The following is a 27,936-nucleotide window of genomic DNA, read 5'->3' as shown; positions in this document are numbered from 1 at the left end:
GTGATATCTAATCCAGGACAAATATACATATTTATATGTAATTTTTATTTCAATCAAAATGAAAATAGATTTATCAGGTCCCTCAGGGGAAATTTAGATTACTTACATTATTAAATATGACAATGTCAATGAACTGAATGGCACTGAGTTTTAGCCATTAAAATGTTAATTTGGGGACTATCTAAGTTCATCCTGAAATTGACTAAAGGTGGGAACTTGAACCCAGATGGACTGCCTGTGACTGAGGGATGGGGGTCGCTCATTATTGATTTAGATAAAACGTGAGAGGTAGAACCTTCTGACGCAGCAGAGACTAAGATGGTGACTCTCAAGGGACCCTGAGTCTGGGTAAAAGTTTCTTTTGTTTCCAAATGCAAGAGAAGAAGTTTGTGCATTATTTCGTTTTCATTTTCTGACAAGAGAAAGTATATGCATTCACTTGAAGAGACCTTTTTATTATTCTGAAATCAAACCTAAGCAGACATTTGTGGAATGAGAATTTATTTAAAGAACTCTGAGTAACACAGTGGACAGTATCTTCCATGACAGCCCTATAAAAGACCCTAAAAGCCTTCTTAAACAGACAGTTCTTATTTCAACTTTCTATAGAGGCAGAAGGCATAACATGAAATCCTAACTTAGTAAAGACTTTTTTTTCCTTTTTTTTTTTTTCTTTTTGAGCAGGCGATGAGAATGAGCTAAGCCAGTACAGAGTTACTATGCTTGTTGATAACTTATCTTAAGCTTCTTTGGAACTAGAGAACCTAGATTGGGCTCAAAAACTCCTGTGTCTCTGGGGGTGTGATGAGTAATACTGGTGAGTGAGTTAGGCAGGGCAGGGCAGTGGCAGGCAGGAGAGCATGCAGCTCAGTGACAGGGCAGCAAGTTCTCAACTTCTGCTGATGGGTGCCACAGGAGAATGTGGGCTGGTCTCAACAGATCTGATCTTTCAAGAAAAGTAACAGATCCAGATTATACATGAAATCCCCCTATTTTTAAAATATTGGCAACTAATTCACATTTTTAAAAAAATGCCCAGTGTGACATGTGCAAAATTCCATGTATTTATTATGCCTATGTATGTATTTATGTACGTATGGTTATTTATTGCAGTATTATTTGTGCTGCCAAGTTTGGAAACAGCCTGAAGTTCATTAATAAGGGACCAGTGAAATAAATCATAACACATCCATTCAATGGAATATGATACTGGTGTTTAAAAAAAAATAAAAGTCTTTACATTCTGATATGGAAGTATGAAAGACATGGTTAATCAGAAAAATCAAGGTGCAGAGGTGTACATGCTTCATTCTTTGAAAAAAAGAGGGAGAAGAGCGTGTGTGTGTGTGTGTGTGTGTGTGTGTAGGGCTGCCACAATAGGCTTCCACAGGCTGGGTGGCTTAAAAAATGGAAATTTATTTTTTTCACAGCTCTGGAGGCTAAAAGTCCATGATCAAGGTGCCAGCAAATTCGGTTTTTGGTGAGAATTCTCTTCCTCACCCATAAATAGCTGCCTCTCACTGTGTCCTCGCGTGGCCTTTCCCCTGATGCTCATGCAGAGATAAAGAGGTCTCTGGTGTTTCTTTCTCTTCTTAGAAGGACATCAATTCTTTTGGATTAGGATCCCGGCCGTCTGCCTCATTTAACCTTCATTCCTTCCCTAAAGGGCCCATCTCCAAATAATATCACACTGGGGGTTAGGCTCCAACATGTGAATTTTAGGGAGACACAATTCAGTCCATTGTTCTTATATAGGTAGGGTATATTTAGGATGATAAAAATGAATCACATGAGGAGTTAATGCTGTAGTCATTCCCATGACTAGGAGTGAGGACCCAGAATATGCTGGACCAGTGCAGGATTTCTTGTCCACTCATCAGAGGACCCAGCCTCGCTTTTACGTTGTCCCAGTTTAGGAACTACACTTGTCATCTCACTCAGAGAGAAGACCAGCCTTCTCCTTCACATGCAGTGGCTACAACAGACCATAGTATTTTTCAGAAAAGAGTTTGGATCTTTAAATGCTTATATAACTGCTTGCTTGAGACCCCAGCGTTCTGCCCCATATAACACAGAATGTAAAAGAATACCAAACACTAAAAGCAAAGGAATTGTGAATTACTGAATTAATCATCCAGATTCCAGTTCCATTTCATTTATCAGTGAAGAAACAGGCATGTTTATGCAACTTGTTAAATGTTCAGCTTGAGCCTCTCCCTTGCCATAGTCAGAAAACTCATTCCTTGAATGCAAGGAATTCCATTTTCTCTTCTCTGACTCCTAACTTCCCTCATATTCAAGCAAACATCAGGGATATTTACTACCAGCTTAGGTATATCTTTTCTGTGGCTCATAGACTGGAAAGTCCTGTGACTCAGGAAATGCCTTTGAAAGAATACATGACCTGAAAAGTCTCTTTCTTTTGGGTAAAATCACAAAGAAAGAAATCAGAGAGGAGGGGAGAGAAGCACTGGAAGATGAGTGTCCACTGGGAAGAGCACTGGGCAGGGAATCTGGGCTCCCAGGGCTTTTTCTTCTGGGTGCTGTTGCTGAGTACCTGTGCGGTGCTGGCACACTGCTCAGCTTTTCTGAGCACCAGTTTCCTCAGCTCTGTGATAAGCACCCCAGTACCACTCCTGCCTTCCTTAGAAACACTAGGAGTTCTGGAGAAGATTAAATGGAGCCTTCCTGTGAAAAAATACAAAATATTACAAAAATGCTATAAAATGTGTGGTAGATTTCTTGTTGCTGTTTCGTAAGTGTACATGCTGTGTCCACAGATGAGAAATTCCTAGTGATCAGGAACCCTGGATCTCACATATTCCTCAAGAGTTCCTTGACACCTACTTGCCAACCTGAACTTGCATTACTGCGAGGGCTTGTTGAGTCTGAAAGGGACTGATGACCTCCAGACTTCGAGGATTGTGTCTTGTCACTATGTAAGTGAGAAAACTGCACACCTGGTTTAGTGAAAGGAAGGAAGTAAACATGGAAGTGACTCCCCCCCTTTCTGGGGAAGGGCCAGGTGCAGGACACATACTGTGTATATGGCCCTGTTCTGAGTGCTGGTGAGAGAAAGAGACATTAAGCTTCCCAACCGGCCATTTCTTGAGCAGCTGAGCACCTGCTGTGTGCCAGGTAGGGTTTTTTTCCTGTGTTCGTATCAGTAGCTCTCGTAAAAGCTCTGAGGGGTGAGGGCTGTTACTCCTGTTCTGCGGTGGAGGAAACTTAGAGGGCGATAGAAATGAGGTAACGTACCCAGCAAATGCCATGTAGAACTGGGATTTAAATCAGTGTCTCAGTGCAGAGCTTTTGCTTTTTTCCATTATATTATATGGAGTATGAATCTGGTTTGTAATTTAAAAAAAATAAGAAGAGAAAAACTAGGCATATCAGTAGGCAGGTTCTTTTAAATAGCACTCTCAGAAATGATCATGTTACGGGGTACCAGTTCATTTTCGGGCCCTAGTTTTTAATTTTCCAGGAAAATTGCTTTGCATTTATAACCAATTTCACTTAACATGCTTTCCTCCCTCTTTAGTGGATATTGCCAAATATTTGCAACAATCCCCTAGATGTTTTGTGCTAACCAAGAACTTGGTTGTTCTTATCATTTTTAAATGATTAAATTAAAATTCACCCTCAAAGGGTTAGGACTCTGAAAACATACCATTTTGTTGTTTCCAGGCACAGGGAATAAATCTACACAGAAAGAAAGGGGTCAGATTAATATAATTGTGGTGACCCTTACATCTCTGTGGACCTGGGCATGGCGGTTTGGGCAGCATGCAGCCTGCCTGAAAAAAGGCTCCCTGTCCTTGGGCAAGAGAAAAGAAATACAGCCTGGGGAGAGAAAGTAACACAAAAAGAGGAAGGAGAAAATGAGTTGTAGGAAAAGAAGGGAAGACTGTAATTGTAACTTTAAATATTTCAAACAGATTGGGAACTACACAGTATTTAAGGAAGATGACCCTGAAATGTAAGGTTCATAAAACATATCACATGAATATGTCATTCAGTTTACAGGTATTTTCTGAGTTTCTCGTCAGTGCCCAAAAGTTTTCATTTTAGTGGTAGACCTGCATCATTTATTTTCTTTACCCTCCTGGTCATTCAAGATTAACTGATATTTAATTGAGTCAGTCAGTTAGTCCACAAACATTTAAGGAGCATACAGTATGTCCTGGGTGCTGATGAGAGAAAAAGACACATTAAGAATCTCAACCCTGTCCTCTGCAGCTACCAGTTCTGCTCAGGAACTGATTAACAATAATACAAGGTAGGTACCAAACCAACATAAAATGTCAGTGTTACAGGGTAAAGAGAGATTATTATTTGTGGAGATGTGGTATTACTTCCTGCAGGAGGTGATATTAAACCAGTGTTTACTTATGTGAACACCAGCAGGAGGCTGCATTTTGGATAAGAAGGATGTGGATGTAGAAAGTGAAGGCCATGTGTGAGAACCTATGGTTTGACTGGAGTAAAAGGTGATTGAAAACTGTAGTTACAGGTAAGCAGGGGACAGATTGCAGAGGGCTTTTAATTCCAGGTGTAGTTGTTAGGATTTGCTCAGAGAAGCAAAATATAACAAATATTGCAGAATAATGATTTATTACAGAAATTAGACCTTACATGATTGTGAGAAGAGCTTTCTATTGTTGTGTTACACATCACCCCCAAACTTAGTGGCTTAAAATGACAACCATTTTACCTGCTCATGATTCTGTGGGTTGGCTGGGGCTCAGCTGGGTGACTTTTTGCTGGTCCCACTTGGAATCTCTCATGTGGCTAGATGGGAATGTCCAAGATGGCTTTACCACCATATCTGGTACTTAGCAGGGTTGGCTGGGAGCCTGTGACCTCTCTCTCTCTCTTCGTAGCACTTTCCATATGGCTTGTCTGGATACTCTCTGTAGTGGCTGGATCCCAAGAACACACACTCCAGTAGGATAAGCCTCAGTGTTCAAGTGCATATTAAGCCTCTGCTTACATCGAGCTTGCTAATGTCCCACAGGTCTCAAGCCATCAGAGTAACCATCTACTCTACCAGGCAAAGGAATTAGGGATCTTTTTCAGTAAGTAGTAGGGAACTATTGAAAAATCTGGAAAGGAAAGTGCCAGAGTGAGATCCCTGTTTGGGAAATGATTCATCTGGCAGTGGTGTTACAGGATGGTGTGGAGGCACGTGAGGCAGGAAGACCAACTAAGAGATTACTGCAAACAATCAAGGTGAGAGGAAACAAGGGATGGAACTAGCGTGTTTATCAGCCAACTGCTGATGTACTTTTGCTTCCTTCCTTCCTCTCTCTTCCTTCCTTCCTTCCTTTCTTTTTTTTCCTTTTCTTTTCTTTCTTTTTTAATTGCAGTATAGTCAGTTACAGTGTGTCAGTTTCTGGTGGTAACCCTCTTTCTTCCCCTGATTGCAAGGGAGCTGTCTCCTGCGGCCTGTGTTTCCCAGGTTCCACGTCAGCTGTCAGCTGGCTTCCTGCTGGTTTGGCCAATGAGAGGCACTGGTGGAAAATGGGAGGGAAGGAGGAAACAAGTTCTCTTTCACTCTGCTTCAGGTGGTGTATCTGGCAGCAGCAATAACTCCTCCATGGCTCTAGCTTTGGTAACCCTATCTTCCATTTTTTTGGTCTGCAAGGTAGGGGTAGTAGCAGTTTACCATTGTATTAATTTCTGGATTGCTTGATTATCCCTTGTTTAGCTTCTTGGTTTTTCTATCACCTCTAGAGCTAAAATTCTTTGAAGGAGAATTATGGTTATTTGCATAGGTCCGTGAGGGATGTGGAGGGGTGGGACTGGGGAGATAGCTTGAATTGAAAAACTGTCAGAAGTTCACTTTTTTTTCCTTCTGCAATTGGCTTTATTATCTTTCTATTGTTCTTCCATCACATGTGAGGCAGAAGGTAGCCAACTCAGATCTCCCAAGTTTGCAACTGCTTCATTCAAAAACCAGGTCAGAATGACTAACTCTTAATTCTAATTCTAATTTTTAAGGAAGAAACAGTTTGACTAGTTCATCTTGGCTCCGATGTCCCTTCTTAATCCAATCAGGCATAACTAAAAGGAGCCCGTACCTGGCAGCCACTCAGAATAGTCATTTCCCAGAGGAGGTGGTCGGTGCTCCATGAGCTTCAGTGCTGGTGGAATAGTTTTAAGCAGTATAATGAAACCAGTAAGGATGGAAGCAGGAGTAGAAGAAAGGCTGATGGTTGTAATAACACTGATCATGATTAGATTATTACTGGAGCTGGGGTTTTGGGTTTATACTGAGAGTTTCTATGGATTGCTGAATGGAAGAAAGCATGACAGGCTCTTTTTAAAAGGACTGTTTAATAAAAACCATTTTTTTAAAAAAGGAAAAGAAACCCCACACACACCAGGGAAAGGGAGTTTGGAATGAGGATAATGGAAAAGGGAAGGCAGCCCACTTGAGACCAAGAATTTTTGTCTAACCGCCATGATCAGAGCAGAGATCTTTTCCCTGGAGGTGGGCAGTGCTCACCCAAGATGCTCAGGCTAACCTAGAATGGAACACTCGAGAAGCAAGGATGTAGCTTGCTAAATCCAGAAATTCTCAACAGATTAAAATAATGCTAGGCATTAATGTGGCTTCACTCAGTGAATTTCCTTCCTTCAATTAACATGATTACTGTCATTGTTATTAAATTATTTCATGTGTGAAGAAGCCAATTTTCTGAAATCAGATTGCCTTATTGAGTGTTCTCTAGGCCAAAGTCATTGAAGACCAGAGTTCTGAAGATAGTAACGAATAGGCAACGCCAACATCCAGGTGTGTAAACAAGATACTGCAAGGCCCACGTGCTCTGCTCTGCACAACTGCTGTGTTCCCTTTTCATGGCATGTGTATCAGAGTCTGCGTGAATATTGAGGGCCCATCCCTGTTGGCACACCTGTTATGTTCCTCCTTGGAAAGAGTCGCAAATGAGTTGAGGCCATTTTCCGAATGAAGGGCAGGGAGGAAGTTCTCATTTTCTGAGTAATTCCACTTAAATATTTATGATGAGTTTCAAGTCACTGGGAATATTAGTTCTTAATTAGAACATCAATAGGCTTGTAGCTGGAATGAAGTGAAAGCCACTGCTAATCTTCTAATGCATCAGCTTCAGTGGTCCCACTGACAGAAGCCCACATTCAACTTTCTTTGTTACGCATTACCAAGAAGAAGAAATAAATCTCAGCGTGAGGTTTCCTAGAGCAAAATGATTCACCTCAGTGGTACCTTTGTTATCCTAAATTTCACTCTTTCTCTAATAGCCAGCTGCATCAACACACACTGATCATCTTTGACTATAAAGTCAAGAATTGAATGGATTTAACTTCTTTTCATAGAAAATTTCTCAAGTGGAAACTTTGACACTAACACTTACCTAACACTGACCCTGAATTGCTAAAGACATTGCTTAACAGTGTTATAATCATGTATGAATTCAAAACCAATTTAAGATCAAGTATCCATCTGGTTTTAGGTAATATTGTTAAGTGTACAGAGTTTGCCTTCAGTTGATAAGATTTCTTAGAGTCTTATCCATTTTTACTTTTCATAATGCCTTATGATTGACTTTGTTTAAAGAAGACCGTACAATTAATGCTTCTTAAAAATAAGGACATTATTTTCTCCTCTTCTGACATTTTCTAGAGCAGCTCTGCCCAGTAGAACTTCCTGTGGTGAGAGAAATGTTCTGTGTTTGCACTGTCCAACACAGTGGCCATAAGCCACGGATAGCTGCTAAGCCCTTGACATGTGACCAGTACTCCTGACTGAATTTTTAATTGTATTTAAATTGGATTCATTTAAACTTAAAATTTTAAATTTAATTGCTTTAAACTTAAATTTAAGTAGCCACATTTAGCGATTTAGCACTTGAAATATGGTTAATGTGACTGAATTTTAACTTTATTTAAATAGCTTTGTGTGGTTTCTGTCTTCCACATTGGACAGAGAAGGTATATAGAATATTTTCATCACTGCACGAAGTTCTCTGGGACACTTTGGTTCTAGATAAAAAATTCTTCAAGAGCAGGGAGCGGGCAGGCCTCTCCGTAACCCTCAGCCCCTAACGCGGTGTGGGGGAATATCTTTGCACGTGTGCTTATTGCCTGATCAACTTCTCAAGAGGAAGGCCTACTTCTTGAAGGGGCTATTTTTAATTTCTGGCCTTTGATTCATTATAAAATGTACTTCTAGCTCTTACATTTCCTTGCTGCTTTAGGATTGCTGTATTTCTCCCTCTCAAGTCTTCGCCAGCTGTTAGAGCTGGTTCCAACCGCACAGTGTGATGCCTTTGCTGGTTTCCTCGGTCACACCCCAATAGATGGAGGTAACGAACTGAAAACAAACAAAATAAACGATGTTTATCAAAAAAAAATAATATTTTAATCAGAGTATATAATTCAGAGTAGGATTTAAGGAAAATTTAATATTTAGATACAGTGGGGTACCTCTCAGGACATTTTGTATGTAATGAATCCCTGCATAATCTAATTCTGATTTTTTCCAAGGCATATTAATTAGAATGAGATCTCCCTGAATTGGAATGGGTTTCACAATGTCGATGTGCTTCAGGTCTTCAAGAAAGCTTTGTGTTCAAAGCCTTTGCAAGATGTCTGACTAGCCTGTTATTTGCCCAGCACATAAAATTTTCTCTCTGAAGATGGCTGTAATGTGCTTCTCTCCACACTGCGAGGGGAGTTTGAATGGAATGAGGAAATCCTCACCCTCTGCTATGGCTACGTGGACCCATGGGTCAGATTCAGTCATTGTTCAATCACTGTTTTATCAGCTGTGCTATGTACTGTAAAGTTATATTGCGTGAACATCTGTAGGAAAGGATATGAATCTTTTTAAAGAGGCCATATTAGATCAGAGATCGTGCTCAGAAACTACAAGTCTATCAAAGGAGGTCAGTGAGAGTACCTTAGAATATGTAAGGGTTCACAGCAAGGGCTGTAGGGTCAGAAAGTCTATTTGAATTTGAATCCCAGATTACGAGGGGTGTGACCTTGGACAAATGCCTTTTTGTCCCTGTGCCTCAGTTGGGTTATCAATAAAATGAGGATATTAGTAATAGCTACACAGGGTCATATGACAATTAAAAGACTTACAGTCAGTTCTCAAAAAAAAAACCCCTTATTTATTATTACTACTGTATATTATTGTATACTTAACCAGGAGTGGACAATCTTAGAACACATTAATTAGATTGAGTCAGAGAAACCACCGAGAATGAGGAGTTAGGTTGTTTAATGCAGACCAGAGAAATCACATTACTGCAGTAAGCAAGGGGAAAAGAATCTCTGCAGTTCTTTCCATGAAAGGAATATTTCTGTGCATCCAGTTCGTGTCTTCCCGGTGTGTGGTCAGTGTAATTCTCTTTGTAGTGGAAAGTCTTCCCATTGGTGCTCCCATCTGTGGATGCCTAGTCTCCTCTGCTCTTCCTTTCCTCCCAGTGTTATTTCCTTGATCAGGGGTTGAGCTAAAGACCTCTCCTGGAAAATCTAAGACGGCAGCACACAGGTGACTGATGGTATTGAGGGGTTTCTGGATTCCTTAACTTTCTGTAACCAGATTATGTAAACACACCAGGCTTACCCTCAGTTCCAGGCACAGGAGACGTGTAAGTCTCCTCGGACCCACACTTTCGGACTTGGTATGAGGTGCTGACCACCTTGCTAATCTAACCCTCGTGATATGCCTCCATGTAGGAAATGTGCATTTCTGGCCTGTTGGTTTTAACCTAGTTCCCTGTCTTCCCAGCTCCCTTGATTGGAGCTTTGGCCTTGATTTCTAAAAAGCCTTCCAGGCAAGAGGCTGTCTTCAGAAAATTTTATGACTGGGGTTCTCCTACATTTTAGTGGCCACTTTCCTGTCTGGGCTTCTGATACAGCCCACCCTAAATTCCCTGTTACTTCCTCCCCATTTCATATTGGCACCTCCAGTACCCCTCATTTTGGGGCCTACTCTTTATTGCTTCAGCTCTGATGAGAAATTGCTACAGTCCGTAAACACTGTGCTACATGGAAGGTAGTTCCCTCAGGTCTGCTCTGCCTGGTGAGGAGGAAAGTGTTGGACCTTGTCTCTTTCCATTGGCTTGTCTGATCCACTGGCTGCGCCCCACCCATGCCCTGCCCAGGGCTCTGACCAGAGACCCTCTGAAAACTATACACATTTTTTTTTCATTCAACTAATACTTATTGTGCACCCACTTTGTGCAATTCTAGACACAGGAGACACTGCAGAGGGCAAAACAAAGTCCCTGTCCTCATGAAGCTCAGATGAAACCTGAAGCCAGCATTGTGTGTGTGTTGTGATTTGGAATTTTCTACCATTGTTGTGCGCTCACCAATTTGAGATTTTTGCTGTAGATGTCATCTGCTTAAAAATATAATATTTAGTAACTGTAGGAATTCACTTCTACAACTGTCCTATATTGTTTACAATGCACCACTTTATTACTGTAGTTACCAAGATCAACTAGCTAGTGGTGTGTGTGGCAGTGATGAGGAATTCTGGCTGAGTATATTCATTTAGAGCCTAATTGGTCTGAATGTCACTCAGCTATGCACATTCAAAAGACAGAAATTTGCTCTCTTGGGGTGAGTAATAGTGTGTCTTTTTTAAATAAAAATATTACATAATATTTATTTTAGGTAAATGTTCAGTATTATCAGTTTAACAGATTCCAAATAGCAAATGCAGTAAAAAAAAAAAAAAAAAAAAAGCTCTAACCCACCCACAAAAGGATGGGCATGCATGCACATTTATGTTGTCCATTATTTGCAAACCACTCATTCAGAGCTTCTTCCCTTTGGATCACAAAGTATTCTGTAAGAAACTCTTCTTTTATTCAAACTAAACCAGAAGCCAGAAATCTCAGTTAATGGCTGTATTTCAATGATACCTAAATAAATGATTTGAAGTTCAACAAGTTAGCTTTTGTCTTCCCTAACATTGGTCAACTAAATAATCTTAGTTTGCTGGTTCAGCAGCATCAGGTTAGAGGTGGTTGTGTTCAACCAGCTGTCACATCGTAGTTACTCATGTGTTCACTGACTATTGAATAAATGTCGTAATTTGAATAGAATCCATGCATCATTCTACCTTTTTTAAAATTGTGGTAAAATACACATAACATAAAATTTCCCATCTTAACTATTCTTGTATGTATAGTTCAGTAGTACTTAAGTGCATTCACATTTTTGTGTCACCATCACCACCATTCATCCACAGAACTCTTCATCTTGCAAAACTGAAACTCTGTATCCTTTAAGCAATAATACCCTTATTTCCTCCTACCCTATGTCTCTGGCAACCACCACTCTACTTTTTGTCTCTTTGACTTGTCCACTCTAGGTCCTCATATAAGTGGAAACATACAGTATTTGTCCTTTCATGACTGGTTTATTTCACTTAGCATAATGTTCTCAAGGTTCATCCATGTTGTAGCACATGTCAGAATTTCCTTCTTTTCTAAGGGTGAATAATATTTTATTGTGTGCATATACCACATTTTGTTTATTCATCCATCTGTCAGTGGACACGTGTGTTGTTTCCACCGTTTGGCTGCTGGAAATAATGCTGCTATAAACATGGGCATGTAAGTCTCTCTTTGAGTTCCTGCTTTCAGTTCTTTTGGGCAAATACCCATAAGTGAAACTGCTGGATCCTATAGTAGTTCTATGTTTAGTTTTTTGAGGAACTGCTATACTGTTTTCCACAGCGGCTGTACCATTTTACATTCCCTCCAACGGTACACTAAGAGTTCCAGTTATTTCAGATCCTACTGACATTTACTGACATTTGTCATCTTCTTCTTTATTTTTTGATAGTAGCCATCCTAATGGGTATGAGGTGGTTTTGATTCGCATCTCTCTAGTGCTTAGTGATGTTGGGCATCTTTTCATGTGCTTATTGGCCATTCGTATATCTTTCTTGAAGAAATGTCTATTCAAGTTTTTTTAAATTGGGTTATTTTGTTATTGACTTGTAGGAATTTATTATATATTCTGGATATTAACCCCTTATCAGTTGTACAGTTTGCAGATACTTTTTTCCTATTCTGTAGATTGCCTTTTCACTGTTTATTGTGTCCTTTGATGCACAGAAGTTTTAAATTTGGTTTGGTCCAATTCATCTAACTTTTGTTTTGGTGGCTGTGCTTTTGGTGTCATATCCAAGAAATCATTGCTGAATCCAATGTCATGAAGAATTCCGCCTATGTTTTCATCTCTTAGTTTTATAGATTTATCTCTTATACTTAGGCCTTTGATGCATTTTTAATTAATTTTGGTATATGGTGTAAGGTATGAGTCCAGCTTTATTCTTTTGTATGTTGATACCTAGTTTTCACAGCACTATTTGTTGAAAAGACCATCCTTTCCTCATTGAATGGTCTTGGCACTTGTGACAAAAATCATTTGGCCTTATATGTAAGTTTTATTTCTGGGCTGTCTGCTCTATTCAATTGGTCCGTCTGTCTGTCTTTCTTTCAGTACTACACTGTTTTGATTATTGTGAATTTGTAGTAAGTTTTGAAGTTGGGAAGTGGGAGACCCTCCAACTTTGTTTTTGTTTTTCAGTATATTTTGGCTATTTGATGACCCTTGAAATTCCACATGAATGAATTTTTGTATTTCTGCAAAATAAATTGTTGGGATTTTTATAGGGATTTCATTGGATCTATAGATCACTTTGAGTAGTACTGGTATCTTAACAATATTAACTATCCCAACTCATGAACATAGATGTCTTTTATTTATTTGTGCATTTAGTTTCTTTCATCAACACTTTGAAATTTTCAGTGTATAAGACTTTGCTTCCTTGTTTAAATTTATTTCTAAATATTTTATTCTTTTTGATATTATGAATGGGATTTTTAAAAAATCCCTTTTGGATTGTTCACTATTAGTGTGTGAAAACACAGCTAATTTTCGCATGTTGATTTTGTATCCTGTAGATTTGCTGAATTTATTTATTAATTCTAAGGTTTTTAATGAAATCTTTAGGATTTCCTACATGTAAGATTATGTCATCCGTGAACAGAGATAATTTTACTTTTTCCTTTCTAATTTGGGTGCCTTTTATTTATTTTCTTACCTAATTGCTCTGGATAGAACTTCCAGTGTCATGTTCAGTAGAAGAGGTGAAAGCAGGTATCCTTGTCTTGTTTCTGATCTGGGAAGAAAAGCTTTTTGTCTGTCCTTATTGAGTATGATGTTTGCTGTGGGCTTTTTATATATGGGCTTTATTATGTTGAGGTAATTTCCTCCTCTTCCTAGTTTGTTGAGTGTTTTTATCATGAAAATGTGTTAAATTTTGTGAAATGCCTTTCTGCGTCAATTAAAATGATCTTGTGGTTATTTTCCTTCATTCTGTTTAGTGGTATATTATGTTGACTGATTTCTGTATGCTGGACCATCCTGGCATTACAGGAATAAATCTTACTTGGTTATGTTGTATAATCCTTTCAATGTGCTGTTGAATTCTGTTTGCTAGTATTTGTTGAGGAATCATAACTGTTTTGATATGGGGGGCATTCTCACACTGTACTTGAGGGTACCAAGACTTTGGGAGGGGATGTGATCTGTTCAAAGGTATGCTTCTGGATACCATTGTCAAGGTTGAGTCTAGAACCCAAGATTCCTGAATTCTCTTAGGAGGTTTTAATTGGCTTAAGTTTCAAATGAATCAGCAGTCTGGTTTTATTTCTAGAGATCTCTGTGATTCTCCTCTTGCTGACATGTAGAAATTGCCTATGGAGCTTTAACAAATACCAAGGCTTGGATTCCATTCACAGGGATTCTAGTCTTCTGATTTAATTGGCTTTGGGGTTGAGAGGAGCACCCAGGCAAATATATACAAATATATATATAATTTTTTTGGTGGAACAGGACTCTCATGTATTTATTTTAAAACTTAAAATAGTCTGTATTTTTTTAGGGCAGTTTTAGGTTCACAGCAAAATTGAGAGGCAGGCTAATATTTCCCATATACACTCTGACTCTACTAGTGCATAGCCTCCCCCATTATCAACATCCTGCACCAGAGTGGTGCATTTGATGCAGCTGAACTTGCACTGACACGTCATTATCACCCAAAGCTGTGGTTTACATTAGGTTTCACTCTTGGTGTTGTCCAATTTATGGGTTTGGACAAATGTATAGTGACATATATCCACCATTACCATATCAAATCGAGTAGTTTCTCTGTCCTAACAATCGTGTTCTGCTCTTCCCATTCGTTCCTCTCTCCCTGCTAATCCTGGCAATCACTGATCTTTTCACTGTCTGTAGTTTTGCCTTTTCCAGAATGTCATATGGTTGAAATCATATGGTATGTAACCTTTTCAGACTGGCTTATTTCACTTGCAACATGCATTTAAATTTCTTCCATGTCTTTTTATGACTTGATAGCCCATTTCTTTTTAGTGCTAAATAGTATTCCATTTTCTAGAAGTACCACAGTTCATTTATCCATTCATCTACTGAAAGACATCTTAGTGGCTTCCATGTTTGGGAAATTATGAATAAAGCTGCTATAAACATCTTTGTGTAGGTTTTTATGTGGACATTGCTTGCACCTTTTTGAATACACAGCAGTAATATTTTTACCATGTGGCCAGAGTTAAGCACCTCTGCGTAGACTTGATAACTGAGGAGAAAGGCTCGAGTATCATTAACATAGATGAGGTGGGGCAACACCATGAAGTCACATCACCATCAGCTGTGAAAGCAGTGTTGTCATTGTGGAGAAGTAACTTGATGATGGCTATGAGCATTGCAGACTTTTAGTCTGTCAAACTGGAAGAAATCTAGATGAGATTTTTTATCAGATGAAAAAAAATATTAGACACCCTCATATGGGAATAAATGAGCATTCCTTTTAGTGACAGGGCAGAGTTCTTGGCCTGGTATGTTGTCACATAACAGGGAAATTAACTAGTGCTGAAGAGAGCACTACTCAAAAGGCAGCAAACTTTCTGCTTTCATATTGAAAGAAATCTAAGCTTGCTGGCTAATATCTATGCTCACTGTAAGGAAATTGTTGGGAAAAAACAGGGGCAACCAGACTTAGATTTCTGCATTAGTTTCACCAAAAGTCACTGCAGTTTTTAATCCCCTACACAGTTTTCCTAAGATGCCTTACAAAATTTCTTCAAAGAAATCTTGCTGAAATCATGACCTTATCAAAGAAATAGCCTCACTTGCTGATTTATTTTAGAAGGGATTTTAAAGAGGATGAAAACTTTGTACAGTAAACCTTTATGAGAGACCATACTTAGTAAAATTTTACTTTATAGGCAACTGTGTTGCCTTGTTTAATTGATTCATATATACTGTAGAAAGCTTTATGCAATATAGTGTAACAGGTGCAAATAAAATTTATAGTTGATCACATATTATGCTTGTGACCAGTCTTATGAAGAAGTTGGGCACCTGGCCTTAGTTAAGAACAGAAATCAATTTCATAAGATTAACTCTTATGGGAAAATAAGATTTAGCTTACATCTCTTGGTCTTGGAGGATCTGACTCAGTAAACAACCTAATAAAACTTCTTTAAAATGCTTTTCCTACTTTCTGCAAGGGACAGGGCAAGGTATGCATACAATACTGGAACATTTCCTGGTTGTGCTTTAGGTACTTGGGAAGGCAAATGCATTCTTTCACGCTGTGAGTTTTTAATTTGACCAATAAATTCACTGACAAGTATTAAGTGAGCATCTATTATGAAGTCTGTTTTGGGAAGAGGAAGACAATGTAGAGATCATGGTGCTTCCAATCTCAAAAGACAGAAAAAGATGTTTCATTATAATATGAGAAAGAACATGATTAACATCATAAGAGAAATTCAGCTGAAGTCCAGAGTTTAAGGGACTTATGTAGATCATTTTTGATTGACTTTCTAGAAGAAGCAGTGTATAAGTTAGGCTTTGAAATATTTGAATGGGTAGAGATGGGGTAGGACATTCCAGGCTGAGAAAATGGCATGAAGCAAGGAGGTGGTGGCAGAGGCCAAGATGAGTTTGGGGAATGCTAGGTAGTCCCACCTGCTAGAACAAATGGGTCAGTAGAGGATATGTGTTTAGAAAAACGGATCTGTTGTCAGCCGAGGGAGGCTGGAGAGGGACTGGATGAGGTGAGCTGCCCAACTGGAAGAAGGCGTGAGAAGCCAACGTAATGCACAAAGAGCCCACATGAAGCAAAACAGCACTTTATTGCAGTACAAGCAGGTGGTGCGCGCCCTCAGGCGGACGCACTTGTCCTTTTATAATGCCCGCGCGTGCGTATTGTTCATAATGCGCGCTCATGCTACTTAGCACACGTGTACATTTACTTCTTACCTCATACACATGCAAGTTATTGTGAACTTTGACCTGGGTCCCACGACCTACTCACTTAAGACTGCCGACATCTGTGAATAAAGTCAAGGTATGGGAAAGTTAAGGAGGGGCCAGGACGGTGGATTTGTAGGGGAAGAGAGGCTGGTAGCAGGGAGGCAGCATTTACTGGACAGTGGTGATTGGGAGGAGAACAGAGAGAAGGCTGCGGAGGCACTAGCTTGTGAAGCCGGAGCGTTGGTTAGCCAGGCTGGCTCGTCGTCTGGAATGTGTGTGCCATGAATGGCAGCACGACCTGGTTTTAACCTGGGCAGAGTGAGTGCCCCACCCAGGGCTCCAGCTCCCAGGACGCAGTTCCTCAGCACATCTCCACTCTCAGATAAGCGCAAAGAAAGGAAATCTCCCCTTTGAACAGGCACTCTCTGAGACTGATCTGTGCTACGAGAGATTGATTCTCAGAGCAGCCTGGGAAAACTGGGCGTCTGCCAACCGTAAATGGAACTCAGACCTTAGAAAGCTCCAGGGTACTGCAAAGGTTGTCCCCAGGATGCCTGCACTGAGTTTAATGTACCCTGAGAACCTTTCCAGCTCTGTGGCTGAGATGGCCCGAAATCAATATGGGGTCCCGCCTGCTTTCTCACCTATGTAGCAAGTGGGGAGATGCAAGCTCTGTGACCCCAGATGTCCTCATTACCAGCACTGACTCGCTAGGCAGTTTCAGGTAATTTACTCATTATTGAAAGTCGCATTTCAAGTGGAGAAGATCATTCCAGGACAATGAAATCTTTTGCAGTGGGCTCCTTTGGGGATCCTGACTCAGACTGCAACCCATGGAAAGTTCTAGGTTGTTTGCCTTCTCATAAAAACACATCCCCCGCACCAGGCTTTGTAGTCTTTGCACCAGCTGTTTCCCCTTCCAAAGTAGATCATTCAGAATGCCTGATGGAGAGTTCAGGTAAGAAATCACAGGGTTGTGTGTCTGTTCTTGATTTCCTCCAGCTTGTTTTTCTGTTTGTTTTCTCCTTCAAGGTAGGCTGACTGACCTCCCAGAGCTTAAAAGTGAGATGTCTTCTGTCTTCACTTGTCTCCCAAGAGTATGGGCTGGAGCCAGGCTTATACCTGACTGTAATGGAGAATAACCCCTCCGGCTGCAGGGAAGGAAAATGCAAAGACAGTTCTGAAAACAGCAAAGAGGGCTATAGAAAGCTCTCAGAGGCAGCACTGTTTCTTCGATAGAGATGAAGGAATTCTTAACAGGGGCCAGCAAGTGGGCCCTGGGGTTTATATTCCCACTCTGCCCACTGTCTCTTGCAGGAGAGCATCACACAGGAGCTTATAGTCAGGAAGAGGGAAGCCAGGGTCTTCTTATGTTCCACAGAAAATAGAAAATGTTTTCCTTCTCTTCCCAAACTGCAGCAGAACAACTTAGTTTTATGAAGAACCTACAGTGTCCAGACTACCTGATCTCTAACAAATAAACTATCTCCCATGCAGGGCAAGGGAACATGGGCTTAAAGTGCAGAGTGAGGAGCTTTGATGGAGGAATACGATGATGTGTCTTTTTAAAATTTTTATAATTTTTTATTACGGTGTAATTGGCATATTGTGACGCATCTTTTGATGGTGAAGGTTGTTAAGCCCTACTGTGAGTTAATGAGGGAGGGTGGGAGGGAGGGAATGTTCCGAAGGAGTCCTTGCCCAGGCACAGCAGACAAACAAAAAGCCATCCTAACATCCATTCCTAAAGTTCTTGGATATAGACCAGGGCCAGCAAACTATTACCCTTGGCCAGCTGCCTTTTTTATATATATAAAGTTTCACTGGGACACAGCTGTGCTTATTATTTACACGTTGTCCCTGGCTGCCTTCTTGCTGCAGTGGCAGAGGTGAGCAGTTGCACCAAGAATGCAGGGTCTATAAGCCTCACGTGTACGCAGAGTATTATCTTCTGGTTGTAATTGTGGTAACAGCTTGTACTGTACAATACTTTAGAGCTTTCTAAGAACTTTCACATCTATTATATCATTTGGCCTCCACACCAACACTGTGAGATAGGCAGAGAAAACATGATCGCTATTTTGCAGATAACGAAACTGAGTCCCAAAGAGACACCCCTGACACTATCTAGTTACTAACTGGTTAAGAACCAGTGATGGCTAGAGAAGATCATTAGGGGCTCTGAAAACTGAAGAGGTTCATGATGACAGGTGGTACCCCTGACCCTGATGCTTCACCTCTCCCCATAGCTACAGCCTTTGCCACGTGTCTCTCAAAAGGCCGTTGGTACTTTCCTATCTCTTGAATTTGGGCTTTGCTCTTTGACTTGCCTTGTGTAGTGAGATGTTAGTAGACAAGATTCTAGCAGGTATTTACAGTGTCCTGCTCACTGAGACTTGCCTTCTCTTGTGCTGCGGTCAGTGCCAAGAGTAGAACATGCTCGAGCCAGCCTAATGGTGCAGGAAAGAGGAGGGACAGGTGTAGCAGAGCCACCTGGTGGTCTCTAGCCCTACTCTGCAAAGCAGGTCTGCTCTAGCCATTCTGGGCTGGAGCAAAGCTGACTAGCCGAGTCCACTGGAGATGAGACAATGCCCAATTGACTTTAGATCACAGATGTTTTAAGTCACTGAGTTTTGGGATGCCTTGTTACACGGTATTTTTTAGCAATTGTTGACTGATCCAAAGTACATTAGACCATCACATAAATATAAGAAACTATTCTAGTTTCCCACACGGATTATTTCCTGTTATTTTGAAATAGCAGATATTATTCTGTCAAAAACTTTTTTTTTTTTTTTTTTTTTTTTTTTTGGTGTTTCCCTGGTTTGCTGGGTACTTTGCTGCTCCCTCTAGCTGCCAGTTGGGTGATACAGGATAGCTCTGTTGTCCTCGCTGCCGGCATAAGTGAGAGATTTAAAAGCTCCGATGACACAGTCATGAGAAAAGGCTTGTACAGGACTCACAAGTCCCTGTGAAGCAGCCATGTGGGTACTGAGTCTCCAGCTGATTTTCAGGACAAATTCACTCACTAGTTCTCTTGCTGAGGACCTGGTGTTTGCCAGACCAGAGGCAGAGAGACTGCTTGGAGACCTCCCATGCAAAAGCCTTTCCTTTCTGTATTGGGGCATTTTGTCTTAGTGATGCCCCTTTTATTTCTAAGGATCAATGGAGCCTAGCAAGCCAGGAGATGAAGAAATCCCCCAGCTTGCAAATATACTCATTTCCTCAGCTTTTTCTTTCACTCTCTGCCCTTCATCCTTTTCTGTTCTCGTTTACTTTTCAGTCCCACAGCACGAAACTCTCCAGGGCTTGAAAGAAGGGTTTTCTTGGCATCCAGTCAATCCAGAGAGTGTAGCATCTTGGAGAGTAATCAGAGAGGATGGGGGGCCCTGGAGCTTTTGCAACACGGAAGAAAAAAGCCACCCACCTCCCCCTCTCCCACCAGCCCCTCCTTTCCTCTCCTGGGATCCTGCAGAAGTTCAACTCATTCATCAACATGTCTTCCTCTCTTGAAAAAATAAACCAGCAAAACAGGAGACGGCTTTAGAAAGCCTCTGTAAAAACTGCTTAAAGAAACAGGCTCTTTTTACTCCCGTCAGATGCTCTTGAAACCAAGCACACGTCTAAACAACTTTATTATTTAGATAATCTGAGTTATCCACAAAACCACATTTTGACCTGAAGGATTCAAATAATTTCAGGTCGAAGCATTTGGGAGCAAGAGGGTCCTAGATAATTCATGTGGTATACGCAGCCTGTGATATAGCAAAGCCCTTCTTTGAAGGGGCAAAATCAGGCTGCTCTGTTGCCCTCAAGACTCAACCATGGAAACTTACCTAGCTTTAGATATCTAAGGGGGTGCTAGGGCAGGGGGCTGTGGCCGTCTTACTCTTGAATGAAGAGAAAGTCTCTTTGCTGGTAGATCTAAGCCAGCTCAGAAGATTTTGGAGTGACCCCCGCCCCCATCCTTTCCACCTCTGCCATTCCAGTTCTGACTCATTTCTTATCTGCTGGTCTGCACATAACCTACCATGTTTAGAATCAGGGCAAAAATCATGGGCACACCTGGTCTCCAGGTCTCCTCCTCCTCTAAAAGGAGGGTCATCCAGGCTTTTTCCACTCTTCCTGTGTTTAAAATGTAAACTCTGAAACCACATGCATTCTGGAAACAGTAACTTCCTTCCACTGATAGCATGTGGCATCCTTGTCAGCTGTGTGGCTGCCACTGCTAGGATCGAGAGATGTCTCAGTTTTGAGTAAGGAGAGCTTTGCAGGTCACACTGGGAGAGGCTTGGATGTGGTATAATAGGTCCTACACGTGGTCACCAGAGCTTTTATGGCTGAGGACCAGCTCAGGGAAAATGGGTTTGAGGTGATTCCCCACAGCTGTATTTAAAATTGAACACAAGAGACTGAAGGCAGAGGGAATGGCTAGGGGGTAGTTACTGCAATTTAGGTCAGTGCTTCCCAGGGTGAATTTCAGGTAATGCTACAACCACAGGGGTTCCGTGATCAAATATTTCATCTCTCCCTTGGAGATTCACAGTGCACAGGAGCACATTAAAATCTCTAAGAGGTCTTTCAGTAAAACCTTGTAACTGTGTTTAACACAGTGTTTTCCAAACATAGCTGACTACAGAACCGTCTTCATGCATAGCACCTATTAACAAGGTTTGGCACTAGTTCTTGACTGAGGAACAGAAGAATGGGATAGGGGCCAAGGAGTGAAAGGGGACAATTCTGAGGTCCAAAGACCGCTATGGTCTCAGGTCTGGGAGGGAAGAGTATGGTGCAAACATTGCCAGTAATATAGATAGTGAGGATGATGTCAATTTTTGACATGTGGGGATTTTGATCACGATGTGGGTGACTGAATAAGCTCCAATTTTTTTGTCTTTTATGTCAACTCTATTAGTCCAAATTAAAAATAACATCCAGGGCCCAGACCCAATTTATTCAGAGATACGTAATATTGGCTTGGACAGGAAAGACTCCCTATGGAATATTTTAATTGGTTCAGCTAAAATTTCTACTCTATTAGATTTTATTCCATTTCCAGTTTAGTAGTCTGACTGAATCCTAGTAAGTCAAATATTATAATTAAAAAAAGAGAGAATTGCCAGTTTTCCCCTCAGCTAGGATGGATGAGATAGTGGATATTTTTAACTTCAAGTGAGAAGGCTTTACTTACCCACTCCTAGAGGTCCCTGGGTCGCCCCTGCCTGAGACAGATTTCCTTGCTCTTGGGCTGTGTCCATCACCACTTTCGTCACTGCTGTTCTTAGTTTGCAGAACCTTCCAGACAAAGTGGCAGAGTCCTGGAGGGCTTGCCGACTACACGCCTAATGTTCCCTTCCCTCAGAGGGGGTCTTTGCTGCTGTCCAGCAGTCCTTCCTGATTTCTGTTGGGGACCATTCCAGATTTCTCCTCATGCTTTAACCCCACTCTAATAGACAATCCCACCTGCTCCTTTATTGAGAAGACCAAGCTACAACCTCAGTTTTCATAATACCTCCTACCTTGAAGGATGCACGAAGAATTGAGTGGTAATATGTGCGAGCATCCTACGCAGTGTCTGAGACATACAGAGCACTAAGGTGTAGCTATTCTTATGCTTACTACTTCTATTCTTATTTTTTAATCAACTTTTTTGAGTCATAATTTACATAAAATAAAATGCACAAATTTTAAGCATATAGTTTGATGAGGTTTTGTATGTATATGCATCATGTATCCACCACCCTAATCAAAACAGAACATTCCCATTTTCCAGAGAGTTCTTTCATGCATTTTACAATCAATTTCTTCCGTCTCCTGTTCCTAACACTGCTCTGATCCCTATCATTTTCCATTTGTTTCACATGTTCTAGACTTCTTTCAGTTGGAGCAGTTACGCACTTTATATACAGTATTTCCTTTTTGTGTCAGATTTCTTTTGCTCAGCATAATTTAAAAAATTTTTTCTTCCATGTTGTTGAATGTTTAACTGTTGTTGACTGAACATTCTTTGTATTGTGGAGTAGTATTTCATTGTGTGACTATACACAACTGTTTTCATGTGACTGTGTATAATTTATCCTTTTACCCTTGATGAGCACTTGAGTTATTTCAGCTTTTCTATTGTCAATAAAGCTGTTATGAACAGTCATCTAGAAGAGTTTATATGGACGTGTGTATGTTACGTTTTTCTCTTCTCTTGAAGAACAGAATTATTGGATTATGTGGTTAGTGTATGTTTAACTTTTTAAGAAACCATCAAACTGTTTTCTAAAGTGGCTATGCCACCTTACACTCCAAACAGCAATGGATGGAAGTTCGAGTTGTTCCACATTCATATTGCATTTGTTATTATTAGTTTCAATTTTAGTCATGCCAGTGACATGGTATCATGCTGTGGTCTTAATATGTGTTTTCTTGGTGGCAAGTGATGTTGAGCCTCTCTTTATATATTTACTGGCCATTTGTGTGTCTCCTTTTATGAAGTCTCTTACACATATTACCCACATTTTCATAAATTGGCTTACTTGTCTTCTTCTTGAGTTAGAAGAGTTTTCTTTAATGAGTTGTGACACATATCCTTTGTTAGATGTATGTATTCCAAATATTTTCTCCAAGCCTTTGGCTTGACTTTTCACTTCTTAATGGTATCTTTTTATAATTTTAGTTGTTGCTCTGGAGAAAACAATATACATCCTTACCTTTCAGAGTTTATTTAATGTTGTATCACTTCATATTTCTAATTTTACAATTCTCAATTCTTTCTACACACATTATTTTTCCTATTTCACTAATATAAAAATGTCACAATAATATAATTCCACTTACCCACCCTCACCATCCTTTGTCCTAAAGTGGTCATATCTTTTACTTGTGTATATATTAGAAACTAACCTTAGAAAATTGTTGCTTTTGCTTTAGTGAGTAAGTTGTTTTTAAAGGAAATTAAAAGAAGGAAAAGCTTTTCTTATATTTACTCGTACATATATTTGCTGTCTCCATTTCTTCATATTAGTTCCATTTAATATCACTTCCTTTCAACCTGAAAGATATTTCTTAACAGTTCTTAAAATGCTGGTCTGCAGGCAACAGGTTTCTCAGACTTTTTAAAAAGAAAGTATCTTCATTTCATCCTCATTTTATAGAGGAATATTTGCCGACTGGTTATAGAATTCTGGGCTGACTGCTGTTTTTATTTTTTCTTTCAGCACTTTAAATATGTCATTCCTTATTGTTAATGTACGGCCTTTTGAAGTCTCAGCTGGATGCTGAGTGCTAATGAGGTCTTAACAGTGTTTTAAGGAAGTTTCTCCACTCTGGCCAGTCTGGAGCTCTAATATAACTCTGCTTGACCTCTAGTATTTCTGTTCTACTCAGCCTCATAGCAATTTCTTTCTTGTGAGTGTCATGTAATCTCTCCTTGCACATAAACAGTCCAGCCCTCAGCCAAGGACTCCCTGGAGTACCCCATTTAGAGTTCTGGGCCTCACTTCTGCACAGGTCCCTCCTGCTTACTAGAATGCTGCTCAGATTCCAGCCCCTTCTGTGTCTCCAGACTGATGTGAGACTCTGTAGCTCAGGTGGAATGCTGTAATCTGTTTAGATTCCAGGTCCAGCTCCATCTGTCGTGGGAAATTTTCCCCAGACGGAAAGCAGAGTGGGGTGGTAGCTGGTACACATCATGCTCATCTTGTAAGCTTTCCTATTTTCCAGTACCTTAAAGTAATTTCCCTTAATATTTTCCCCAGTTTTATAGTGATTTAAGGAGTGTTGGAGTCAGCTCAAACCAGCTCATAAAAGGCAAAGTTTAAATTTTTAGGAAATTTTGCCAGTCAGTTGTTAAACCATTGGTAGGTTGAAATCAGCCATGGGGGGAAGTGTGTTTGCAGTGGAGACAGGCAAATGTTACAAAGCAAAGTGTTCTTTTGTTTGTTCGTTTAAAGAGAACTGGTTGCTAAACGTTTGCCAGCACACCAGTGTTTATGGTGGGAGGGCTAGTCAGGTACTAATTGCTCTATCATGGCTGAAAGATGAAGTTCCACTTTCTTTTAATTCACTTATTTCTTAATCTCTTTTCGATTTGATTTTAATTGCTTCCAATCTACTTTAAAAGACTCTTTTATCCCTGAACTTTTCTGAATTCTTTTCCTTTTTGATGCCTCTGATAATTTGATTACATTAAAATTGGCATTTTTGAAAGCTCTTTGATTGCTCCTTCTGTGTTGTATTTACTGGTTTCTTACTTGTGTTTCTTAACTGCAGGCTCTCCCTGTCATTCAGTTTCTCTTCAGATAGCTGCGTGGTGAGAGAAGGGGTTCTGCCACTTAATGCAATTTGAGTTACTTGGAAAAACAATCAGCTTGCCCTTTCTTGCAGTGTATACATACTTTATCTGGTCTGGTGCACCCTTTCTGACATTCTTGGTTTTTGTTTTTGCTTTTTGTCTTTCTCTGATCCTTCACTAGATATGAACCTAAACTTGAAGCTGAGAAACCAAAGGAAGTAGAGATGAGAAAAGGGAGGGAAGGGGGTCCTGAAGGTATTTGAGTACCTGCCACTGTAGTTGCCAATCCTTCTGATTACTTGTGTCTTCTATAATTTCCAGTTTATGCCTGATATAGTTCATACTGCATTTTGCCACTTGAAGCAAATGTGTTCTAATTCTCAGTTCTACCTTTAATGTACTTAAAATCCACATCCTCCATGAGCCTTCCCTGGTGACATTTGCCCTATAATATCCCATTTCTTCTGCACCACTGCTAATTTTCTAGTCTTTCCCCCAATTAGGCTTGAAGTTATATTATTCAGTATATTCACTATTGTTTTCTATATCCTTAATTCAGTTGGATGCTACATAGAAGCAGAGAACATTTTCTTTATTTTTTTTGTTTTTCACCTAGTGTCTAATAATTGTGGAGAGAAAACATTGAATTGTAAAATTCAACAGATCCATAGTGATGCCTTGACTTTTGGATCTATTTAAATATACATATTCTTTGCAGACAAATCTATTTAATTTTGTTCCTCTCCAAATCAACTCATCCTGTTTACTTGACACTCCATCAACACAATTAATCACTTCTTTTAGAAGAAATGAGTTTAATTAGTTAAACATTAATCCATGGATTTAGTAAAATGGCTAATCTAATACGTTTATCTTAACAAACAAGATAATTTGATGTGGCCTAGTTATTTTAGTGACTGGTTATTACAGTTTATCAAATGTGCTTCATCTACCATGATGTGATTGGATAATTGTGATTAACCTTCAAGTACCCTTATCATCTCTCTTTCCACTTGCTGTAAAGACTGTAAGGGATCTAAAAAACCCTCTGTGGCTGTGTTTTGCTCTGTTTGGGAAAATCCTCTGGCTCTTATCCACTTCTTTCCCCTGGAACTTTCATGCTGGCCTGACTTCTCTTTGTAGCTTATTTTCACATAAATAGAATTCTCACTCTCTGTATGTCTTCTTTTGTAATCAAGTAGACTTGGCCTCCCATTTTAATAATGCTTACAAATAAACCGAACAATTAAGAGGCAGATTAGTAAAACAAAATTACCATAAATTTTAAGATACAAGCATGACAGATTAGAGGCCAGCTTCATTTTGAGACCCGTCAGAGAAGTCACAGAAGTTGGGGAGTATTTAAACTGTCTTGTTTTATATCTAGTCCAAAAGCCATCAATTTACCAGTGAGAAGACTGAAGCTCAGAGAAAGGGAAATGACCTACCCTCAATCCTGGGGTTGATTAATTTAAAGCCGGAAATAATCCTGGTCTGATCCTTAGTCCATAGCTCTCCCCACTGTCAGAAATATTTCAGGTGAAATTGTCCTCTCCTCTTCTGTTTTGTCTTGCTTACCTACCTCAAAGGTGGGAATACTCTTTCCTCATTGTTTCTTCGTCCTCTCCAGCTCATTGCTCTGCTACTATTCACAGGAAAAATTCTGTAACAAGTTGTTGATACTCTCCCCTTTCCCTCACTTTCCATTCTCTCTTTAATCCACTCCAATCTACCTTTGTTCCACCCCACCTCCAACCCCCAGAAAGATTCACGTCAGTGTCTCCAATGACCCCATGTTGCCAAATCCACTGTCAGTTCTCTGTTCTCATCTTATTGCCCTCTCAGCAGCATTCAGTATGAAACACTTTCCTTTTCTGAATTCTGTTCACAAACTACTGAGTTTCCTCCTTCCTTATAGACTGTTCTTTCTCAGCCTTTCATTTTCTGCTACACCCCTAACTGATCTATAAATATTACAGTATCTCAGAGCTTCCCCTCAGCTCTCTTTTCAGTTTACACACTCGTGGTAGGTTGTGTCATCCATTTCCGTGGATTTAAATATCATCTAGATACTGATCACTCTCACACTTAACTTGCCAGCCCTTCCCATTAGGCTCTAAATTTCTTTATGCCACTGTCTACTTGACATTTTCCCTTGGATGTTGAATAGGATTTCAACTAAACAAGTCTAAAATGGAGCTCTTGATTCCCAGTTTCCCCAAACCTGTTCTTGCCAGTCGTTCCCATCTTAGAAGATTATTCAACCAGTTGCCCAAATTAAAAAAATATTAAAAACCCTGATTGGAAAACTGGACAAAGACATTACAAAAAATAAATTTACTATCCAATGTACTTTATGAACATAGATGCAAAAGTCCTTAAAATGTCAGCAAATAAAATCCAACAGCACATAGAACAGATAATACCTAGTGAAGTTTATCCCTGGTAGTATTTGGTTTAGTATTAGAAAGATAATCAGTGAAACTCACCATACTAAAAGAATAAAGGAGAAAAAGCACATGACCATCTCAACAGACAGAGAAAAAAATTTAACAAAACTGTTTTGCTGTTCACTGATAAAAACTCTCAGCACTCTAAGAATGGAGGGGATTTTCCTCATTCTGATAAAAGGTATCTATGAAAAATCAACAGTTAACACTATTCTTAATGGTGAAATATTAAATGTTTTCTCCCAAGACCACAAACAAATTAAGGATGTCCACTCTCGCCACTTCTATTAACATTTTATTGAAAATCCTAGATGTTACAATAAGAAAAGACGAGGAAATAAAAAGCATACAGACGAGAAATGAGGTAAATATGTCTTTATTCATAGATAACGTGATTGTCAAGGTTGAAAGTTTAATGAACCTTCAAAAGAGTCACTACAACTAAAATGTAAATTTAGCATTGTCTCAGGATACAAGGTCAATATACAAAACTCAGTTGCATTTCCCATATTTAACTGCAGAAAAGGGGAAAATGAAATTAAAACAAAATTCCATCCACAACAGAGTAAAAAAGCATAACATACTTAGGAACAAGATTAACAAGACCATTACATTAAAAATTACAAAACACCATTAAGAAAAATTAGAGAAAGTAGTAAATATACCAGGTACATTGATTTGAAGACATGTTACTATTAATGTGCTGGTTCTTTCCAAAATAACCTATAGATTCAATGCAATGCCAATAGTAATCCCACCAGGCTTTTCTTTTTAAAGAAATTAACAGGCTGATTCTAACATTTATATGGAAAAGCAAAGGATCTACAACAGCCAAAGAAATTT

This window comes from Camelus ferus, chromosome 1, assembly GCF_009834535.1.
Source record: "Camelus ferus isolate YT-003-E chromosome 1, BCGSAC_Cfer_1.0, whole genome shotgun sequence".
In the NCBI taxonomy this organism is placed as follows: Eukaryota; Metazoa; Chordata; class Mammalia; order Artiodactyla; family Camelidae; genus Camelus; species Camelus ferus.
This window is presented reverse-complemented; position numbering follows the sequence as displayed.